Consider the following 23,642-nt stretch of genomic DNA (forward strand, 5'->3'; position numbering starts at 1 on the left):
ATTCTACTCCCGCTGCTACCTGAGCAGCCTCATAGTTGAAACCAGTGGCGGCTGCTGATCTTTTAAAGAGGGGAAGCTCATTTTCGGCCTAAATCATAATCATATATGTAAATTCTGCCCTACGTTCCTTTTCAAGAAAATGCTCTGTAACCCATGTCAAGAGACATGGCCAGCAGTACATTTTCTTTTTCACAGCACTTCCAGTCAGCCAGCTAACTTTGTCATACCAGGAGAGCTGAAAAGACCTGTTACTTTTCCCTATCTTTTGCACTAAATCAATCTTAGGTGTTGATCTGCCCTGCTCTTTAATTCTAAGTTTCTCCTCGTAAGGAAGACTTTCTAATGGCTTTGCCAAAAGCAGGTCGACAATATTAGCACTGTCTGCCATCGTGTGCAGTTTGCTAGCTGGCTAGTTCAGACTATATGAATTAATGAACAAACGATCTAATATATATATATATATATTTAACTCAACGGGAGGAAATGTGGGAATTATGTTAAACTGAAACAATGAATGTGGTGTGAAATTGTGTGAAATATACGATGAAGGTTGCAGCAGTTTGTCTTTCGACTACACATGCAAAATCCGCGATGGGACTGAGTTGGAAATGGAGATACAGAGTGATACGCGTCATAATCTGAAGACCACGCCCACGCCCACACCAACCATCTCTTTGCATTGCGAGAAGCTGCCTCCTCCTTGTCATTTATGATTTATAAAAAAAAAATGTCTAAAAGCTGATATGTGACAATGTGTATAGCAAACAAGCTAAAAAAAACAAGAAATACGTTTTTATAAGCTGTCGACCCCAAAAAACGAGCGTTTTAGGACATAAAAGTGGATTAAAAAGAGATGACAGACCCTCCAATCATCACGCAGACGCTCGGAGTCCGGGCCAGCCCACTCCTCCATTCATCCCAGAGACGCTGAGCGTCCGTGGGCGGGACATAATCGCAGCATTATCCAATGACCGTCTTGTTTCTAAGCACTGAAAAAAACTGTTTAAAGCAGCCCCATTGAAGTCAATGGACGCTGGGCTTCAACAGAGTAATGCACTGTACGCTACGGGAATGAATGAGAAGGAAATCGAGTCAGCCGACCTAAGTAGCTGATTCTGAACGAAATTGTTTTCGTTCGAGATGAACGTGTTTAACGCATTTTTTGTCAATAAAATGTTAACATAATAGTACATATATTTGACCATTCATTTTTTGACAATTATAGGGGAAGCTGAGCTTCCCTTACAGTCTTAAAGAAATCGCGTCTGGTGGAAACGGCTACAACCACACTCTGTAAGTTCCATGTTCTGGTCAGTACACACAGCCCCGCCCATCCCCTGCCTGTGGAAGAGTGCGAAATGGTTTTCAAATGACTTTTCTGCTTTTGCAGGTTTCATTAGCTTAGTAAATACATCCACATGTTTTGCGCTGCCCACGGGAACCTTACAGCGACATTATTTATGACACTGGTTACAGACAATTGCTCTCATCAACCACATGGTGGAGCCGTAAGCAAAAGTTCTAAAGTGTTGCTTCAAAACACAAAACAAAAATGTTCAGTGTGTGTTTCAAATAAACCTGAATTGATGGCTGGTCATTAATGTGTGATAGGTACATAAACTGGGGTATATATAGCCCAATATAATTGTTTAATTGATATAACAATGCACTGACTCTATGGATTACAACATGACTGATACCTCAAATTGTGTGCTTTGTGATTAGACTTATTTCATAATGGGTGTGAAAATGGGGTAATAAGAAAATCCCATAAAATCACTAAAGAATGGGCCCAAAGCCATATCCAGGCATTACTTAAACACCTTAGCAATCGAATAGCAGTCATCTTCCAATGACCCAGAACACCCTAGAGCTTTTTAAGAACCCTCACTACTCTCATAATATTTAAATAATGTAAAAACCTTAATGACTGACTCCAAGTCTGAGATGTACTGTACGTGTGAGACTTGGGAATGGTGTCTAAAATTCTTGACACCTTCTGTGACAGCCATTGATCTGTTATCTTTCGATCTTAAAATCCATAGTGATGCGATCTGTGCACTGACCAGAAATGCGAAAAAAGAATTTGTGATAAAAGGTTTTATGCTGTAGTGTAGTGGAGCTGAAGAAACAGGGTTCATTGATGAATACAGCATTAGTTTTGCCACAGCACTGACCCCTAAACATTGATAGTACGGTGAATAGCTCTAAATGACGGGGAAGAACACAACGTCTCACACACCATTAATCCTGCCAGCGCACTGGAAAATGTTGGGATGAGCTCCAAAATAAGGGACGCCGTCAAATTTAAAAGACAGTGCTTTTTCACATACAACACTTAAGTATTCCCCTCACATCTCAGCCTGTCCTTTGATCCTGTTTTAAGAATGCAAAATTCAAAATGTCTCGTCAGCAGAAAAGCAAAACGATGTTCAACCGAGAAACCCTGGGCAGAGCCTTTGAATTTAAATGAGTTGATCCTCTTCCTGGAAAGCCCTCTTTTCTTCAAGCCTATGAGAGAGTAGAGGGAATGACTGTGCTAAGTAATCTCCCTATGGAAACCCAAGAGACCTGAGAGTACACAAAACGGGCCAAACACCATATAGCCTTGAGAAACCCCCAGAATGATCACTTTGTTCATCGCAGTTTGGTCCACAGCACTATTCTAAAGATCTTAAATGTGCTCATTTTAATTTAGGGTAATAACGTGAGCATCAGGGTCTTGTCCCTATTTATTGAATGGTATTAAAGGCAGAATGCATCATGCTGTTCAGAAACAATTTTTGTCATGCTGGTTGTAAATCTTTTTACATCCTGATTGCAATCGAGAAGTATAGTGGTCCAATATGTTTGTGTAATTATATATCGTCTGTGAAAGGGCGTAGGACCAAAAAAACGTTCGACCAATAAAAACTTTCTGGCCAACGTTTTAACGAAAGCCGTTGGTTGAGACTGGTCCTGTGTACATTTTCAGCCAACTTATTTTGCATCCCACTGCACACCCAGTTCACGCAGACATCATTAGTCATCAACATGCTCACGTCTGCTATGTCAATGAAGGGAGAATGGTGGAACTTTATTACACAGCGACATTTTACACAAGTGACACAAGCGACAGTTTGCTACATCAAACTCCAACGTAAAACGATTGTTTAGGTTTGTTACAAAAGTACTGTTATTCACTTCGTACTGCAATGTTTCCTCACCGGTGAATGTGCCATGTGTCCCGCCGAAGCCCCCTCCAACAGCGTCTGTGTTGTGCACGTTCATGTGTTTTGGAGGAGGCGTGGCCTCGGATGGCGATTCGTACGGAGGGTGGGATCATGATTTCTATGCTAGCAGGCTAAAGTTAGCACCTCAACTTATGATTCATTCTGACTTTAAAATGTTTTACTAAAGTTACTAGCTGTTAGCTGACACCATCATTTTCATGTCAAATCGTTTTTTCCACCATGATGCTCACTGATGCTATACAAATGCTATCATCCAGAGGCCCGAGGGTACAATGTAGCCTACCTATAGTCTGCAGTGTCATATGAACATCCGAAACAACTCTCAGAAGGAGAAAGCGAGAACACCCTGATGGAATCAAGTTGGCACACAAGGAATCAGCCCTGTATTGTCCTCAGTTTCTATGCTCCAACACACCACATGCTGGCCCACTTCCTCGCTGGTCCCAATCAAATAGCATCAAACAAGAACACACCCACCCAAAATCCTAACAAAGACCTGCAGAACACCCACACATACCCCTACACACACAAACACACACACAATCATCTGTAAACATGATAAAGTAAAAATGCGATACGAAAGCTGGGAGAAAAGAGATGCACAGTCACTACAAATAACTGCCCCATATAATTCAAGAGATAAGTAGGATTTCTATTAGGTGCTTTTATTGAATGCTAATACCCAGCAAGCCGCTTAATGCCCGTCCCTGATCTGTGCAGATACAAACCTTTTTCCAGTTACATTGAAAATCCTGTTGGGGTTTTTTCATATAGCTGCAGGTATTTGTTCTCTTTACTTAGAAACTAGTGTCTTAACGAATAAAATACATGAGAATTCACATAACATGAATAGTGAATTCCAATTGGCTATGTAAGGAACTTTGATTGACAGGTTCTAATTATAATGTGTTAGAAACACAGAGGTTGAGTCAATCATTCTCACTGGTTATGAAAACGTTTATGTATCTCAAATGATGAATCAGCTTTAAACAGACCTTCATCCATTTGTCAGTTTGCCTCTTTCTATGCAGAGGAGTGACTCTCAAGCACACATACAAAAACCTTATCAGAGCTGAAATCTATTCGGCTGACCTGGGACCTGCTTAAAAATGAATACAATGTCATTTCAATAGCAGTGTTATTTTATACCCGAGTCAAACTCATTCAAAATGTGCACTATCACAGATCAATAGGAGCTGTACCTTTGTGGCAGACTTTAATACCACTTCCCTTGAAAAACGATCTGGAATGCCTAACAAGAAGTCTCTTTAGAACTAGAAAAGGCTGTGTTTTTTATTCTCATGGTGGAATCGGGCCAGTTTTAAAGAAAAAGTTTTCCCCCTTAAAATAAAAATGTCTGGATATGCTATTCTTAGAGTTTTAGTAAATAAAACGAAGCTATCATATCGTAACTGAAAAAAACAGTTAAGAAAAGCATAGAATCTAATTATCATAGGGTGGTTAAAGCCAAGCTGTTTATTAGCAAAACTCTGGTTTGGCAAGGATGTTTTGATGGTAATGTTACTTAAAGGAACACTTCAACCAAAAATGAAAATTTAGTTTTTCATTACTCACCTTCAAGATGTTCCTTATCTGTATAAATGTATTTGTTCTGATAAACACAGAGAAAGATATTTGGAAGTATGCTTGCAACCAAGCAGTTCTTTGCCACTATTCACTACCATAGTAGGAAAAAAATCTTTTTAATTTCGTTGTTCTGTTGAACTAAAAATGAGATTTATTTTGAAGAATATAGGAAAGCAAACAGTTCTTTGGCACTTTTGACTACAATTGTAATTTTTCCCATTATGGTATTCAAAAGTGCACCAAATATCTTTGTGTTGTGTCTATTTTTTTTTTTGTTGCACAAGAGCTATAAGGATCCAATTATCTGAATGAATAAAGAAGGTTTAATGTATTTGTGACTCTGCCGAGTTCAAAAGAACCAGGAGTCTTGCTTAGCCTCGAAAAACTGCTGACCAGCTGCTCAAAGCCAAGTGAAGGTCAGCTGCAGAGAACATGGAAACAACGACCAGGTCTGGCACCTGCTTATCAGCCAGGAAAAGAGATTAGTTGAGTCTGGCCTGCAGCAGGCAGAGGACTGTGTAATACTTTTAGTGACCCAAGCACAGGAGTGAACTAAGATATACAGTAATAACTGCTGACTGTCAGTCAATATTTCTCCAATTTGTATCTTAAGTAAATGTGGGAGAAAACCCAGCCACTGCCCCTCAAAAACAGTAAACATTGGATGCTGTTCTATCCCAAGAGCCATAAAAAGAACAGCTATGCATGGAAAATATTTTGTGACTATTGCTAATATGAAATAAATGATAAATGAAAATGGATAAAATAAAAAACAACAAATGAAAAAACATTCTGAATACTGCACTTAATGATATGAAGTTGTACATGTAACTCAACAGGAGAAATATACTTTACGTTTGTAGGGTAACCGAATCTGCGAGACCAGAAACCACACTAATTCATGAGCAACGTTCTGACAGTAGAATGACGGAAATTATATAAAGGGTTTATGTGATTAGGGGGCTTAAACAATGATTTACAGTTTGTACATTTTATTCTGTTCTGGATTCGTGCAGCAGGTGTTTGCTGAAGCTTTCGTCATAGAGGCTGACAGTTACAAACATGTGTGAAAAGTATTATTAAATAGCTAAAGTGTTGTAATTAGTTGAAAAGGTAAATAACAAAGAGATCAGAAGTAACTGTTGCTGGCTGCATCAATGTTTGTTTGGAGCGATACTGTTAAAAACCACAAGAGGGAGGTCAAGAGCAGAGCAGAGAGCATCTTATCTACTGTGTGATATCACATCTTCAAAATGTGGTTAAACAATTCCTCATAACAGCCATTATCTGTCATGTCACAATAGTGTGACTATTTCAGACTTACAGCTAAAGACTGAATACAACATGCAACAGCATTTACTATAACATGCTGAATTTAGCTGTAATCTTTACACTCTTGATGTTTTTTAATTTTCCTAATCAAAGCAACTTGTCAACAATGTTCTTTATGCGGTGTAAGACTTTATTACATTTGGGTATTGTTTATGGTTCTAACAAATATTTGGTATTTTAGTCTGAAAATGGAGGCGGAATGCGAAGACGGCACTAAAGGAATCTATAATGCCTTTAAATATATTCTTAAGACAGCAAAGATGCCCTCAAGTGGTCAAATGAGGCTATTTCAAGCAGACACTGCAAACTGATCCTCAGCAGATTTAATTAGCAAATCAAATACATGACCCATCTGTGAAAAACAGCAGTTTTATACTCACAATCTAAACTTGCATGCTGCTCGCAAACAAATATAAGGAAAAGTCAGTCATTCATGCATATCAAATCGCATCAACTGCAAACAACACGCTGACATATCAGGAACAGGAAACAGCTGGTACGGATCTGGATGACAAGCTTCCTGCTGCAGGCGCCATTTCTCCCATTCAAAACCATTAGATAACTGCACTGCATGTTTGGGGTGATCTATTGTCCTTTCCTTACCCTGCTATGACATCATCGACAAGATTTTTTGCGTGAGTGTAATTATGTCACTTGCAGAGGTTATGTAACACAGGCACTCGCACTCTGACGTGCTCAATGATCCGAACCCCATGGATTACTGCCCAGGGCCAGACACCATCCGAAAGAAGTGTGCGAGGAGTGTGTGTTTGTGTTCTGTGGTATGATTAAATCTCAAAATGTGCGAAATGCTTTATTTGATATGAAGGTGAGAAGGAGAGCTGTCTTTCAGTTTCACACTACAAGTTGGAATAACAGAGAGAACTATTTATTAAAAGCAGCGCTGGTCCGCGCCAGCAGCAATTCATTAAACACATCAGCATTTTTATTGATCCAAACATAGCCAATGCATTTTTAATGTCACGTCCCAGTCACAAAGTTCAATGGGTTTATAATTTTAAAGTGGGTCTATACTAAAAAGTAGGTTTGTAATAGGGTCACTGTCCTTTCCGAAACCTTGAATGTCTAAATTCGCTATTTTTCAGGAAATGGGAAAACACTGTACTTATTAAATCATTACATACTGTGTCGTCAAAGTTGACAAGCAGTACTTAATACTTTTATAGGTTTGATATTGAAGAAAACCATTGACAAACATAAATGGTGACTAATAATAATGATTTATGACAAAAAAGGATATACAAGGTTTAAGAAGGACATCTTTAGGTCCTCGGATACAGAGAGTACTAGTATTGACAAGCGTTCTTCAAATTACAAAAGTCACTAAGTAATACAAAATTGTACTGTTACCTGACTATTGGTATTTCTTATTGGACTAGAACATATAAAGATAAAAGTCACAAAACGTATGCATTGTGTGAAAGGACACCAAAATCAAAGAAGTTATTGGTAAAAACTTATCTCTTCCTCTCAAATTCCAGTCATGTTTACACACATTAAACTTAAAATTAATTGTATTTATTTTATAAATGAATGGTATATAAAAAGGAAGTGAAAACATGTAGATGACTTAATGAAAACGGAGGAAAATAACAGGGGTTCAGAAGATCTATGCTTTGTAAATCCCGATAAACTCATACTTGTGAACTTCACACGTATGAAAAAGCAGGCCAAAATCAAGTTTGTGATGCTGAAATTGGTCTTGAGAGTTCTTATTTAAAAAGAACTGCCTGGTTCAGTGTGTGTTGTGCCAGTCTTGTGCACTTTGGTTCTGAATAATAAGCGAACATAAACAATCCACAATCAATTGACACAAATGAGAGACGTGACAAATGATTTTGAGATTTCACTGCAAGCAAACAGTGTCTAACTCATTAGTTAGACACACTTAGTGTGATTATATAACAGACAACAAAACAGAAAACAAGAGTTTACCTTCATAGAAGAAAATGCTGTTGCTAGGCTGTTGCTAGGGTAGCTGGGTTTTCCTCAATGGCCTGGTCCGAAAAATAACACATTCAAGTATGATTTTCTGAATTTTTTACCTGTAAATGCCTGTTGTCCTTGTGTCTATTTGATTTTTATAGGATTAACATAGTAAAGGAAATTATTGAGGATAAGTTTTTGAAGATTTGCTTCTGATTTACACTTCAACAGATACATACAAATAAAAAAACCTATCTCCTCTTTCTGTCAGGACCTGTGCTTGCAGACACATATATTCTGGGTTCTCTAGTATTCTATCCCGAAGAGCAGCATGCCACAGGGTTAATATAATGACAAGAGCAGACATCTTAAAGGTTCAATTTAGAGATTGGAGGACATCTTTCAGGGTGGGGAAAGAGTGGTAATGGAGCATGACAGGATACATCCATTTCACAGGACAAAGAGAGACGGGCAAAAAGAAAGAGGAGGGGAAAAACTAAGAAAGACTAATGTTGTCATGCTTGTGTTTTCTACATCACCAGGTATGTGTCCTTTTAGCTATATTTAGCCCCAGTCTAAGGAAAAGGCCATGTTTGGGATCTTTATCTTCCCTCTTTGGCCAGGTCTCTGACTTGTGGGCAATTTTAGCGAAAGCATGGCTTTATTGACAGACTTAAATGAGATTGCTTCTTCTCATCTATCTTGGGTAAAGATCCATTGGTGCGCCTCTCTAGCCACAGCTACGTGATGCATACTGTATCAGGCTGTGATTCAATACGCATGCCCCGTCGGCTGAAATCATGTGTTTTCCACAGGATGTCTCTTTGTTATACAAATCATATTTTAAAATAGTTCACAAATCCTTTAATACTGTACAGCACATCTAAAGCTCCTCCAGGGATAAAAAGTGCTCTTTATATCATAAATTAAATGTGGGATGGTGCAATTATGGTGTGATCTCACTAAGCCTGGTCTTATTGCTCATAGTATTATTTCTTAAAGGGCATTGTTCACCCAAAAATAAAACTTTGGTAACACTTTACAATAAGGCGCTTTTTGTTAACAGGTAGTTAATGCATTAGCCACGAACAATACTAATACAGCATTTATTAATTATAAGTTATTTTTATTATTTAATTATTATTATAGCTTTATGTAGCGAGGAAGGCATGACGGGAGCCGTGGGGTGGGGCCGGTGGCGTGAGTGATGGTGGAAATCAGCTGTGCGCACACCGGTCCCGCATCTCCCAGGGAGGAGTTCGGGAGTATAAAAGGATGAATAGACAGGACTGCTGGTGAGAGAGGACCGGGCCCTTTTACGTTTGTATCTTATTTTATGGCCGGCAGTCGACCGTGAGGTGGCTGCCAGCATTTTACTTCAGTGTTTTTGTTTGTTTATTTTATTAAAACTTTATTTGAATGTTCGCCGGTTCCCGCCTCCTTCCTTCCTTTTATTAAACCTTATATCACTTTTATCATTCACTAATACATGATTTAAATCAAACGCTGTTACTGTTAACATTAGTTAAAGCACCATGAATTAACATGAATAACTGTATTGACATAAATTTACATTGACACGGATTAATAAACGCTGAAAAACTAAATTATTTATTGTTAGCTAATGTCAGCTAATGCATTTACTAATGTTAAGAAATAGCAGCTTATTGTAAAGTGTTACTTTACATCATTTATTCACTCACGTGCAGAACACGAAACGAGATGTTTGGATGAATGCTGGTAACCAACCATCACTGGACTTGCCGCCCATTGTATGGAAAGAAACTAATGATACATTTCTCAATTTTCTTAGGGTTCCACATATGAAAAAGTTTGATATACAGGTTTTGATTGACGTGAGGATAAATAAATGTTGACAGATTGTTCTATGTTTGGGTGAACTGTCCCTTTAAACTGAGCTTTCAAATTCAAAGGATAAGCTTTTCTATAGTTGCTTAGCAAATTGTTGCTGAGTAAACAAAAAATATGCATAATTCCATAAACCAGTATTAAAAAGGAGCAGCATATAGTCTAAAAGTGAAGTCTTTTGACTTGATAAGGAACCTCCTAGAATTCCCAAGCAACCGTATAGTAGCGGCCTAGCAACAAGCCGCAACAACCCAGACCCTTTGAATGGGCAAGTACCATTCAGATTTTCCCTTTATTGAATATGTTGTGATTTAAGAGAACTTTGTGGAGAGGTGGGGTTTAATCTCAAATTCATAGCAGGTATGGAGGGATCAGCTGAAGGTCTGTGTGTATGACAGACAGCCGCCAACAGATCTGGGATTCCCCGATTTCCCTATTCTCGACACGTTCATCCTCACCGACTCTCCTCCGCCCACCGTCTCTTTCTTCCCTTTTCTCTCAACTGTCCTTTTGAACAATAAAGGTGAAAGTCTGTGAGGTGGGAGATCACTGTTGTTAGGCAACAGCCTTCAAACTCCCATACAGAGAAACTTTATGACCATATCACTACAGGTGCATCCCTCCTAACATGCTCAAACACACGTACACACAAACACATACTGTCGTATGCACAAACACAGTCCTCCGGCATCAGCACTCTCTGTTTACCCATTATGCATCAGTAAAGGTCAACTGCTACCAACTTCAGACTGCTATTTCTAGAAGCCAGCTATTTATGGTGAACTCCATCTACTACGAGAAGCATTTTAAGGGGTCAACCAAAAATACTAACAGAGTCAATTTAACACTTCCTCAAGCAGAAAGCTGCCAAGCAGAGCTGGAATACAAGAGAAGGTGTGAATGAATGTGTGTCTGTGGTAGGAGGTCTTTAAGATGGGCTTCATAGAGTTTTCAGCCGCAGCATGTACGTTTTTATTCATGAAACATTCATCATGGGCGGATCAGCAGCGCAAAAGCAATATGAGGCCCTTTAAACCTCTATACCACTTAAAGCACCATAATATTAAACTGCTTGTCCTGTGGGCTTGACCTCCTTTGAATAAATGCCCGGGTTCAGCCACTAGGGAGGATCTAGCTGCAATATCTCTGCTTGCATTACTCAATCAGGACGGATTGCACCAACCTGCCATCAGATGATTAAATAGACTGCGATGTTGTAATAGATCAAAGGAACCGCAATCAAGTGAGCCATCTGTCCACCGCCGTTTACTGTGTGCCTGTTTCAGTGTGTAGTGTTGTTTTATTGTACACACTCATCTGTAGAAATGCTGTAGTTTAGGATTTTGGAGCGGTTTATAGAGCCAAATGTAGGACCGCATCAGATCCACTGACGGATTCTGTCAATAAGGATCTAAATAAGCTGAAAGGTGATGGAGAAGAGGGAAAGGATCAATCTGTGAGTGTTGAAGTGCACATTCAATTAAAGTTACTCAACAGTGAAAGGTCCAACAAACCTAGAGCCTTGTCAAGCTTTTACCAAATGCTGTTTACTTTCGAAAATGTCTGTTGTCATTTTTTAACAAAGGATAATAGAATCGATCTTGCTTCTATATAATGTCTGGATATAAATACATTCTTATATATTTATACTGTATAATTTACTGTAGGGGGTTTCCTCCGGGTACTCCGGTTTCCTCCCCTGGTCCAAAGACATGCATGGTAGGTTGATTGGCATCTCTGGAAAAATTGTCCGTAGGGTGTGAGTGCGTGAGTGAATGAGTGAGTGTGTGTGCCCTGCGATGGGTTGGCACTCCATCCAGGGTGTATCCTGCCTTGATGCCCGATGACTCCTGAGATAGGCACAGGCTCCTCGTGACCCGAGGTAGTTCGGATAAGTGGTAGAAAATGGAATGGAATGGAATTCACAGTATTTTATATATTCTTGTTTTGGGGAACTGGGGAACACTAGTGGGCTGACGCAGGCCTAAAGGGGTGTTAGACCTAACTTAATTCACTTTGAAAGGTTATTTTAGTATACTAAAATTTAAACTTCCTGTTTATTGAAATCTAATAAAAAATTGGCCTAAATACTATGGAAAAAGCTTAAACTAAACGAAAAATATGAATGTTGCCTAAGAAATAAGCTGAAATAAGTTTAAGGCACTAAAATTATAGAATTAAAATATAAGAAAAATTAAAAAATAAGAATAAAATTAAGAAAATAAGAATTAAAATAAATCATAGAAACATAAACAATTAACAAGTAAATAATAAAAAATTACTAAAATTACTAATTTAACTAAACATTACATAAAAACTAAACATTTAAAAATAACAGTAAATTTAGAATATTAATAAAATGTAATACCACTAAAAATAAAACTTTAACAACTCTGCCCCTTTGGTGCCCATTTATTAGATAAATAATTCACTACAAACAACTATTTTACAAACATAGGGTCAAAAGTTGTATCTCTATATCTGTAAATTTTAAATTACTTTAACGGTACCATTAAGTACAACAATGTTTTTTGTGCAAATGGAAGTCTAATTTGTTGATTATTTACAGTTTGACTTTATGAAAATGTAACAAACTTACCATTTTGAAATAGCCTGAAATAATGTAGTTATCAGTATTAAATCCACATTAGAAGAAAGTTATTATATTTTATATCATACAAAATATAGTTTTTATGCTTACCCTCTTCAGAACAAAACCTAGAATCACAACTCGAGTCAGATTACGTCACAGAAACATTTGGCATCATGACATTAGCCATGATATCTTTTCGAAGACATTTGTCATGTTAGCACCAATTGTCTTTTTTCAAATCTTCACCATCATTTATTAGTAAACCGTTTGTATTTTAATCCTATCCATTTAAACATGTTTTGTCTCCTAGTGAACCTTAGAAGTTCCACCAGCAAGTGAAAGTGTGTAATCTTCTGCGTTCGTTGAAAGTGAGTAGTTATTGATCCATATGTCTGATGTGGTTTACCCATCAAATAGCTGATCAATGGTTGCCTGCTCTAACATGTCCTTGTGGGAGATTCAACGTCTGTTATAAAAGAATTACAGTACATTGTTGTCAAAGATGGGACCCCACAGCACCATCTCTAATAATGACAAAACGACATTCCCGGTTCTTATCACACCTTATAGGTAAGGAAATAATAATTTATCACTCAAGGTGATACATAATCAAACAGTTTACTGATGGATGGACAAGGAATGGCTATAGCAAGTAAGAACTTGTGGCAGTGTGTGTAGATAGACACACTGTGCGTAGTGTTAGGCCACAAAGAGATGTTTTATTTGAAATAAAATAAACATGAATGTGAAAATGAAGAAATCTGAATCTCATGGCATTGGTGATACGGTAACATCAGTTAGAGGTGTGCACCTCTACGCAAGACCAGTACTCTCTCAAGTAGCTTTGGATGAAAATGTCTATGAAACAAATACATATAAATGTAGCTTGCCGACCAATTACAGTCAACCTACTTTATCCTATAGAATGATGAACTGGTACAGCGTGGTCTCAGTGGAGTAGTTTGGGCCCAGGTCGGGTTTAAATACAGCAAGAATTATCATGGGGACAGATTATGTGATGTCACACGAGAGAGAGATAATGTTGAGCAATGGCACAGTTGAGCTTCCATAATAACCCTGTTGAAAAGAACAGCAGCTGGTTAGGTATGTTTTGAAGCATAGTAGCTGGTTTGTGCTGGTTAAACCTGGTCACGTGCTGGTCCTTAGCTGGTCATGTGCTGGTTAAAGTGGATCCAGAACTGGTTTAAGCTGGTCCTAAACCAGCTCAGGACGATCTTAAATCTGCACATAACCATCTTAAACCAGCAACACTGCTTCAAAACCTACCTAACCAGCATATGCTGTTTTTTCAACAGGGAATTAAATTACAGACTGCAGTTGACTATAGTTTTTTTTTGAAAATGTAATCCTGTTTTTTAACAGCCTTTGGTAACCATTTAGTTTTACAGTATGAAAAAGGCAAAGTCAACATTCTGCTTAACCTAAATGTAAAGTACGACAAAGTGTTTGTGTATTGTGTAAGTATTTCTTTAAAGCAACATTCTGCATCACATTTTCTGGACAAAAGTATTGGGACAATACTTTTCATAAAACTACTTCTAATAAACATGTTTATCTATTCCATTTATTCCAAACAAAATAAATACGAATGCTATACCGCACAATACCGGTTTTAAATAATTTTATTTTCATCTTTGTTGCAATAGTTTTGAAGAACATTTTTCATTTCTGAAATGTACAAGTCATTGATTGTTTTGGGTAATGAGTGTTTAGCTCAAAGCCTGCAAGTCATACCAAAGGGCTCATACATCTGGGCTCTGGTCTAGCCTTTATGCAGTTCTGCCACAAAAGACTGAATCAGTTTAAATGTTTTAATCTTGTTTTGTGTATTGAGGCATTGTCATACTGAAATAAACAAAGGGTCCTGTTGCGCGCTATAAAATATGAAGCACACAATTTTCTAGATTCTAGAGACTAGAATATCATTATTTGCTGTAGAATTAAAATAATGCCTAAAAATAAGCCAATTCAGATTCAAAGGGGGCTGCCCAATACTTTTGTCCATATCGTGTCTATATATGTTATGGAGTCTATTACTACAAAGAGTAATGTGTGTACAGTGGGCTACTTTTAACCAAGCACATTGTGTGTTTGTGTGTGTGTGTTTGTGTGTATTTGCTGGTGGGTGGAAATCTAACATGATTTGCAAAAATTATCTGTATCTGTGGCGACAGTTAAGGTCAATCCCATACCCTAACCTATAACCGTCTGGCACCCAGACAGGGACGTTCATTTATCAAGTCAAACAGTCCCTGCAAATGACTCAGACTTTCACCTGCTGAAGAAAAAAAGTGCTCAGTGGAATAAAGCATATGATATAAGCAATGATATAATCCCAGACGGCCGCAGACGAGCTGAATCCCGAGACGGAAGATGATTCATAAGCGCTCTCTCTGTGCCGCTTGATTCATCGTTATTCACATTGAAATATAACAGAACTCAGCATCACTGAGTGAATCAATACATCTCGCATCCAGAGCCAAAGATGGGACGGACGGCGGGAGGCTGAGAGAAGCTCTACCACACAAAAAAAGAACCTTTAAAACAACAATAAATTAACTTTGGCTTTATTGAGCTTTCTCAATTATTCATCAACTGCTCTATTAAACCCCAAGGGCTCAAAGATACTGTAAGGAGATGAGACAAAGCACTCGGAGTGGTTTTCAATTCCAGGTCTCGGTCCATCTGCTTAACGACAGCTCTCTCCGCACGGCGCAAGCCTCCGGAGGCCGTCGTTAAGAGACATGCCTCTTTTTTCTGCTCGCGCTTGATATACGGCACACGCGGTTGTACCTCCTCAGCTATTCCTACTACGCCGAAGCTCAGCTAGAGAGCAGGTTGTATTGCAAAACACTGTCTATGCCACGGGGACTCGTTCTGCGGGGGAAAAAATTGTCTGCCTGATATGTGTTGCCAGATACTGATTTAGCGCGCTAGTGGGGCAGAGCTCTAAAGGGGCAGGAGTTGGGAGTAAACACAGCATTAAATCATAAGCTGAGCTCAGGGTTTCGGGAGGTACAAATGGAGAGAACTACACTTAAGGTGTCGAAGAGTGATCGAGAAAGTGGGAGAGAGATGTCATCCCTTTTATACCGCTAATGGGCTCTCGAGGGACTTTCATGCCTCCCCACCTGTACCTGCTGCCTCTGAAGTGGGCGTGCACGCTGAGCTGGAATGCATGTAGGCAGCGAGCTAAAGCCGCACTAGGAGAAACACAAGAGACCGCCGACCTGCTAGAACCCACATAAAGCATTCCATAATGCAAAATGTGAACTGAAGGACAACCCTTTAGCCTGGAGTACAACTTCCAACACGCACCTGTCACATCATCTCTCCTACATCCAGGAAATCTTTATGGAGCACAGATCTCTCAGCATCTGAGCCGACTAAACAGAGCCAAAGAGTGCTTTTGATCATCAGGTTGGCTACAGAATCAACAGTTGACATCATTTAACAGAATAAATAGATGTTCTATTGCTTTATCATCAGGGGGTACTTAACTAAACATAGAAACAGGCAAACAAAAAATATTTGTCGGTTTTTCACTTTGTATTGCTCTGACATTTTTACAGCCGAGTAAACCAAGGTTAAAATAGAACTCACTGACCTGACCAGACTATCCACACTCTATAACTCATATGAAGCTTCGGAAAGTCTCATTTAGCCAGTTTGACATTTAACCATTCACAATCTTTTATTTGTATTTATTACTTTATATAAATTGTTATATTCAAAACAAAATTATAATATTTATTACAAAAATATTGAATATATATGAGACCCTGGATAACAGTCATAAGGGTCTTTTTTTAATTGACACTTATATACTTTCCATTGATGTATGGTTTATAAGAATAGGACAATATTTGGCAGAGACATACAACTATTTGGAAATCTGGAATCTCATTCTGAATCAAAATATTTGAAAGTTGCCTGTCGATAGCTTTGTGGTTAGTGCTCCGACATATGGCGCTGTTGCGCTCAGGGCGACCGAGGTCCTTTCCCGATCCCACCCCTCCTCTCACCCACTTTGTATCCTGTCCTCTCATTGGTATTGTACTATAAATGAAGGCAAAAAAGGCCTAAAAAAAGTTTGCCCATAAGAGGCGCTGTGGCAGGCCGTTGCTAAGAAGAAACAGGTTTGTTTTAACGCTCTCTAGGGCTTACCGCTGTAATGACGTTGTGGAGAGTAGATGAACCTGAAAGCAGAAATTCATAACTTTTCATAGATAACAAACTAGAATTGGAAATTCCCAAAGAGCGAAGTGAATGAAGTTTCCAGTCATTTTTGTTTGCAATTTTGCTGAATCTACTCAAAGTAAAGTTTTGATAAATTTGCATTAGATTTACATAATACTTTAATGGAACTTGATGTTAACTTGATATTCACATATCACATACTTCACATATTGTGTACATTTTATTTTGTGTTAATAGTCAGTGTAAATTGATCTGCTATTTGAGATTCCTACTTATTTTTAAAGATCTCTGTTTACCTCTTCAGCTCTGGTGCATATTCATGTTTTTTTTTTAAATGCTGGGAGTTTCATTTTACAGAAACCCTCTAAATTGAAACAATTCGACAATAATTAGCTAATTATTCTTTCATTTATTCTAAAGTGTTAAATGGATGAAATATACATCCATATGTTCTTAGGAGTGAGAGCTTTCATTTGATAAATGGATCATCTATGTTTTGTGAGTTTGTTTGCTTAAAATGGAAAAATATTCTCATGATTTCACAGGGGGAGGGATGGCTTTTGGGAAAATGAATTCAGACCATATAATGTACATTTTTGGGACCGGTGGGAAATTGATGGGACCAGTAGGAAAGCTGATGTTCTGAGATTTTAGAATATACCATAAACTATGTTGAGTTTTGTCTAGTTTTCTGCTGTTTTCTATAAATATTTGTGTTATATTTTGATTTTGCACTATTGGACCAACTGATGGGGACAAAGGGAGTGGCAGAGTTTCAGATTTTAAGAACAGTTAAAAAAAGAGGTTATAATACTAAACTGATCCTAATAAAATACCACTTTTAAAACTAGCAAACGTGTTCATGTGTATGTTTAAAAGTAGAGCAGTTTAGCTTTCCCACTACCGTAGAGTTAAGTAGCTTGTAGTGTAGCTAACTACTTTTTTTGACCAAGTTCAACTGCAGTACTTCCCATTACTGAGTCGCTTGAGCTTGACAGGCTACAGAACTTCACCAACGCTCTTAAAAATGATGATATGATGTGAATGAGATTGCAGAATGAGTCTTATCTATAGCTAAAATGCGTAAATAATAGATAGCTGCTAAATCAATCAATCGATGAGCTTGTGAGTAAACCAGAGACTCAGAGGTCACAAAAACACAGAAAACTGTGGAAACCATTGGTGTCTCTAGAGTTCAATGGTCCATGGGCTGGGTAAAGTGCATGCAACCAAGCACTAAGTATAAAGGTTAACATAGCCTGGGGTCAACCAGACTGGAGGCAGATACTGTAGGTGAGAGTGCAGTCATGCAGGAGAGAGGCAGAGAAAGAAAGAGAGGAGGAGGAGGCCGTGATGATACATGCAGTATGCACACTTGTAAAAGCAGGTTATTCTTCTCCGATTCATGACAAGAAAACCTTTTAAAATACACACGACTATACATTTCATGACAAAAAATATAATGACTGAGTCAAATGAAAGATGTTTGTAAAACATTTTAAATTCCTGAAGATCAGTGATGTCACAGTAGAGAAAGAAAGAAAGAAAGAAAGAAAGAAAGAAAGAAAGAAAGAAAGAAAGAAAGAGAAGTTGTTGATATTGTGCAGTATTCTGTCTAGAATGTCTAACAGCTGGTGCTGTGATGGCTGGCTCATGAGCCTTTTTAAAAAAAAAAAGAAAAGTGTTACACAAATCATCCTCTCTCTTATTCATCAGTGCTACACTTCATCATCTCAGACTGGACACTTAAACATTGCACTTCACACTGATCTCTAAATGATCATGCTGGTGCCTAACTATCAGCCGACAGCTTGAATGGTAATATCTAATAACGCCTACTATATATTTACTTTTGACTGACATTGCACTCATAAAGAGACATATTACTAGATCATCGTTTCTTGATCCTGGACATAAACCAGATTTCATCTCTTAAATTGCAGTGAAATAAGTGGAGACAGAGAAACCTGAGAGAAGTGATGCTGGAAGAGTCTGACATCCAGAGTACTGCAGGGATTAGCAGCGGCCAGGGAAATTGGACCGTGGAGCTGCCAAACGGGTCAGGCTACTGAGGATAGAGCAGTGGGTTACCTGGTCTCTTTATTTCAAGGTATCAGGAGATGAGGGGTAAGGATTAAACTGCTGAATTTATACTAGCCCTCCTTATTATGCATTGGAGACATTTATACTGTTTATCCAAACAAGAAAAATCCAAACACACCTAACATAGAAACACCAACAAAACCTAATGGGATAAAAAAACAATTACTAGCGTATGCATGAGTTCAGCACCACGGACAGCTCCACTAACAGCACAAGCGCCTACAGAGATACAGGCCTATAGTTCTCAGAATAAACAGCTTTATTCTCTTTATACTGGCCACTGAATAGTATAGCAGAAAACTGGGTTAAATACATGAAACATAAAAATAATCACTTCATACTGGGGCGGAACAAAGATAGCCCATACAATGCTACTGTTTAGAGGATTGTCTATGGAACTGGGCACGCTCTCTTGATGTTACACACCATGATCACCGAATAACTTTGCTCACATACTGTCACTGGCAAATGACAAGATTTATGGACTTCATTATGTTTCACACCCAAACAGACTATAGGCTAACTTGTACAACTTGCTTTTACAGTACACAGAAGCAGTAGAAAGCATATGCCTAAAAAATTTTACCAAACATTATTCTGATGCAAACAGCAATTATATTGGTATAGTTTTGCAATCTTCAAATATCCAATAAACCATTTAGTTTAAAAAGTAAAACAAAATTGAAGAGATTTTAATTAGATTTTTTATTGTATTGTCATGTTTTTTTGTGTTTCTTTAGAATTCAGAAGTTTTACATAATTAATATTGCATATAGGAATAGTCCGTTTAATATTTGACCTGTGGTTCTCTCTCCTTTATCTTAAATGTGTGCTTTCACTGTGCGTGTGTGCGAATGTGTTTGCGTTTGTGAGTCCATGTCAATGTGTGTTATTATGTATGGATATTGTGTGTGTGGAGCATTTGTATGTCTGTCTTTTGTGTTTTCACCTTTTTCTTGTTTTTACAGGTATATGACTTTAGTTGTTTTACTTGTAGTCAATATGTCTCATGTACAGCTGCTTTTTAACAATGAAAACTGTAAAAAAGCGCTATATAAATAAAGTTGAGTTGAGTTTTACTGCGTTAGTTGATCATTTACATTTAGTCATTTAGCAGACGCTTTTATCCAAAGCGACTTACAAATGAGGTAAACTATAGAAGCAATTGTAACAACATAATGACAACAAAAAGCATTAGCGCAGAAAATCTGGTCTCATAAAGCCTACCACAGATAAGTTTTTCTTTATTTTTTTTTAATAAGGTTAGAAAGAGTAGAAAGGAGATAGAAGTCAGAACTAATCGGTCAGGTGCTGACGGAAGACATGTCTTTTTAGATGATCCTTTAAAATGGCTACAGAATATGCTGATCTTGTAGCAGCATGCAGATCATTCCACAAATGTGGAACAGATCCAAAAGGGTATGTGAGAGTGATTTTTTTCCCTTTTTGGGATGGCACTACAAGACTACGGGTGAAGATATGGGGGTGCCGATCCAGTTATGGTCTTGTAGGCCAAGAGCAGAGCTCTATAGGGAGAGCAGAGCAACGATAGGGATCCAATGTAGCTTGATGAAGAGAGGAGTGAGGTGCTCCTTCTCGGGCCCCTTAGGAACCAAATGACCAGGTCATGCTGTCCCAGAGACTTACCAGCAACAGGTTTGTGATGAGCGGCAATGACGGCTACATACACTTTCAGTGTGAAATTGGAAAAGATTATTCTCGAGTATCTCTTGTCAGAAGGACAGCACATTCCCAAGCGAACAGCACCGCAGGTCTTCTCCTCGAGGAGAGCACCAGGATGAGAAGAGGCGGCACTTAAAGGCACACATCCGTCTAGTGGCAGGGGCCCTAGCCTGGGTGATGGTATCAACCACTCAGGATCTCCTCGTCCAGTCCAGGAGCCAGACATGGAGGTTCCAGAGGTCTGGTCTCGATTGTCACACCGTGCCCTTCCCCTGAGAAAGAAGGTCCTTTTTCAGGGTAAATGGCCAGGGGGAGTTGTCGTCAGCCAGTACGGCGCAACTAGTAGCGCATGATGCTCCTCTTCCCTGACCTTGCACAGGACCTGTACAATGAGGCTCATAGGGGGGGAAGGCCTACTTCCACTTGTCCCACGGCCAGCTGTGCACTAAAGCATCTGTGCCGAGGGGGGCCTCAGACAGGGAGTACCGTAGCGGCAAATGAGTGGTGTCCAGGAAGGCAAACAGGTCTACCTTTGCCTGCCTGAACTGCACCCAAATGAGCTGGACTGGGCGGTGTTTGAGGCGCCACTCTCGGTGAGGTGTCGACTGACGACAGAGCGCGTCGTGTCGACTCCACAGGAGGAGGCATCGGGCGAGTTGTGTTAACTGCCATGAGCGATATGCCACCCTGGTGGTTGATATATACGCCATGGCAGTTGTGCTGTCCGACCGGACCTTGTCCTGCGCGAGAGGTTGCAGCCTCTTCAGTGCAAGTAGCACAGCCTACAACTCTACGCAGTTGATATGCAGGGAGGCGTCTGTCGTCACCACGGTGCGCCTTGGAACCTGCCCAAGGGGCACCCCCGTCCGCAGAAAGGCCAGTGGGTTAGGTTGCGTTATCAGAGATATAAATATTTATGAAACAGATTATATTTTTACAAATCCACTCCAGTCTCAGTCTGGAGTGTATAGCGAACTAGCTTAAGAAACAAAATACCCCCCTCTTTGAAAAAACGACTCCAAAGGGGTACCCTAATCGTTAAAAGGTGACGAAGTGAGCGCTGACCGAAATGCAAATGTTCCCTTCCTTTATAAGGGTCATTTTCATTATGGGTGTATTCAAATATATAACGTAGGAGAAGATTGCAGTAAGGAATCAAACTCGTCTGCATTTCATCTGGCACAATATTAATCAGCATTTAATGTTAAAAAAATCATATTATACATTTATTAAATATAAGGTAATGGGACCACTCTAACATGTATTCATTGATGTTTTTGAGTTAAACTGGGCTGCAAAAAATTTCTGCCATTACTATATTAAAAGAAAATTTAGATAAAAATACCAGATGAATCCTCAAAACATGACTACTGGAAAAACAGACACACGTCAGAATTGAACACTTAGTATATGAAACACAAGACGGAAACAATCAACTATTGATTCCTAAAAGTAGAGGATGCATTGCTGTCGCAAGACGTAAAATTGTGCAAATTGTCACATAATGCCACCATATTAAATATCTCATGAGCCCGGATATGCTGGGAAAGAAATAAAAATGGGACACAAAATCACATAACTACAGTCTGTTTTCATTTTATCCTATTATAGAGTGCAAGAAAAGAAGCATAAAGACGTGTTACACGTGTGAGTTGCTAAAACTTCAGAATTGTAATTTAGAGAGAAACAAATTGACAAAATGAAAATTCTATCGTCATTTACTCACCCTCTTGTCATTTCAAACCTGTATGACTCACTTTTTTCTGCAGAACACAAAAGGAGATATTTGAAAGAATTCACTTGCATTGGTTTTGTCTCTATACAATTGAAGTGAATGGGTACCGCAATTGTTCACTTATTAATAACCTTCAAAATATCATCTGTTGTGTTCTGCAGAAGAAACTCATGCAGGTTTGAAATGACAAGAGAGTGAGTAAATGATAAAAGGTTTTTATTTTGGGATGAACTATCACCTAGTGTTTGTGGTAAGTACAAAACAGTATGACTCCCGTTGGAGAGCTTTATTTGGTGCAGTATGGGTTGACAAGGGGCCAGAAATGTGGGGGTGGTGCAGGCTGGTTCACACAAACTGCACTGAACCTTCATCGCGACGGATTAGGTTTGGGTTTGATGGGTGGCCCGTCTCATTAAATGGTGCCCTCAACGCCGCCACCTAACCACCTAGTGCACCGATAGCTGGGTCAAAGAGCATTAAGGTGATTTTGAAGCCAGCACAAACAACCTAGCAGCACCAGCTGTGGCCCGATCAATCCAGCCAGAGCTCCATAAATACTGTTTGCATGCAGCATGTTAATTATCCTACGGAAAGCACGAAATGATATGATCCGTGAGTGCCTGTCGAACGATTCGAAAAATAGCGCACGCTTCACATGGAGTCACCGTGGCACATAAGGATGTAATAAACATAAAATGTGGCATAAAGATCACACACGGCTTCCATTAAACAACTAACATCCCCCCATTTACAGAGCAGGAGTCATATGGCGTCCTTCACTTCCTGCTCTATGAAGTGCACTTGTACAGGTACGTATAAGAGCAAATTACCTCCTCTTAAAGCAGTATGATGCTCGATAATGTGGCTCATTCACATGATTGCTGGGCTTGAAAGTGAATGAACATGGAGTGACTAAGATCTCCACCTGCACCCAGGTTACTTGCCTTCATGTGTTCAGATGTACCTGTATATCAGAACCTGATGCTGTTCTTCACCCAAGAGTGGTGTTTGTTTATTTATATATTCATTTTTTTGTTTAAGGGTCTGCACCACTCTACAGCAATGTAAACAACTTTTAAAACTTTACCCAGTTCTGGAATGGGAGGTATGTGGATATTTTAAAGAACGCTGGTAACCATACAATGGCAGTGCCCATTGATTTTGTGTCCATACAATAGAAGTGAATGGGTTATCAAAATTCTTTAAAATATCTTCATAAATATCTTTGTTTCTGTTATGTAGAAGAAAGAAAGTCATACGGGTTTTAAATGACAAGAGGAAGGGGTGATGATAACAGAATTATCATTTTTGGGTGAACTTTCCCTATTCATTTTTGTGC

The 23,642-nt window shown here is 38.9% G+C and overlaps 1 protein-coding gene across 3 annotated transcripts in view; it reads right to left on the minus strand.

Moving 5' to 3' along the window:
* The window catches only part of fgf14 (fibroblast growth factor 14), a 99,483-nt gene that overhangs the window by 43,258 nt on the left and 32,583 nt on the right, over positions 1 to 23,642 (minus strand). The window contains exon 1 of one of the 3 annotated variants that reach the window (XM_056755482.1): positions 8,109 to 8,127. The exons of the other annotated variants lie outside the window; for them this stretch is intronic. The gene's annotated coding sequence lies outside the window, so the exon portion shown is untranslated. Of the gene's footprint in view, positions 1 to 8,108; positions 8,128 to 23,642 lie in introns of those variants that run through there. 3 annotated transcript variants of the gene reach the window in all.

The sequence above is a fragment of the Triplophysa dalaica genome, chromosome 8 (genome assembly GCF_015846415.1).
Source record: "Triplophysa dalaica isolate WHDGS20190420 chromosome 8, ASM1584641v1, whole genome shotgun sequence".
Classification (NCBI taxonomy): Eukaryota; Metazoa; Chordata; class Actinopteri; order Cypriniformes; family Nemacheilidae; genus Triplophysa; species Triplophysa dalaica.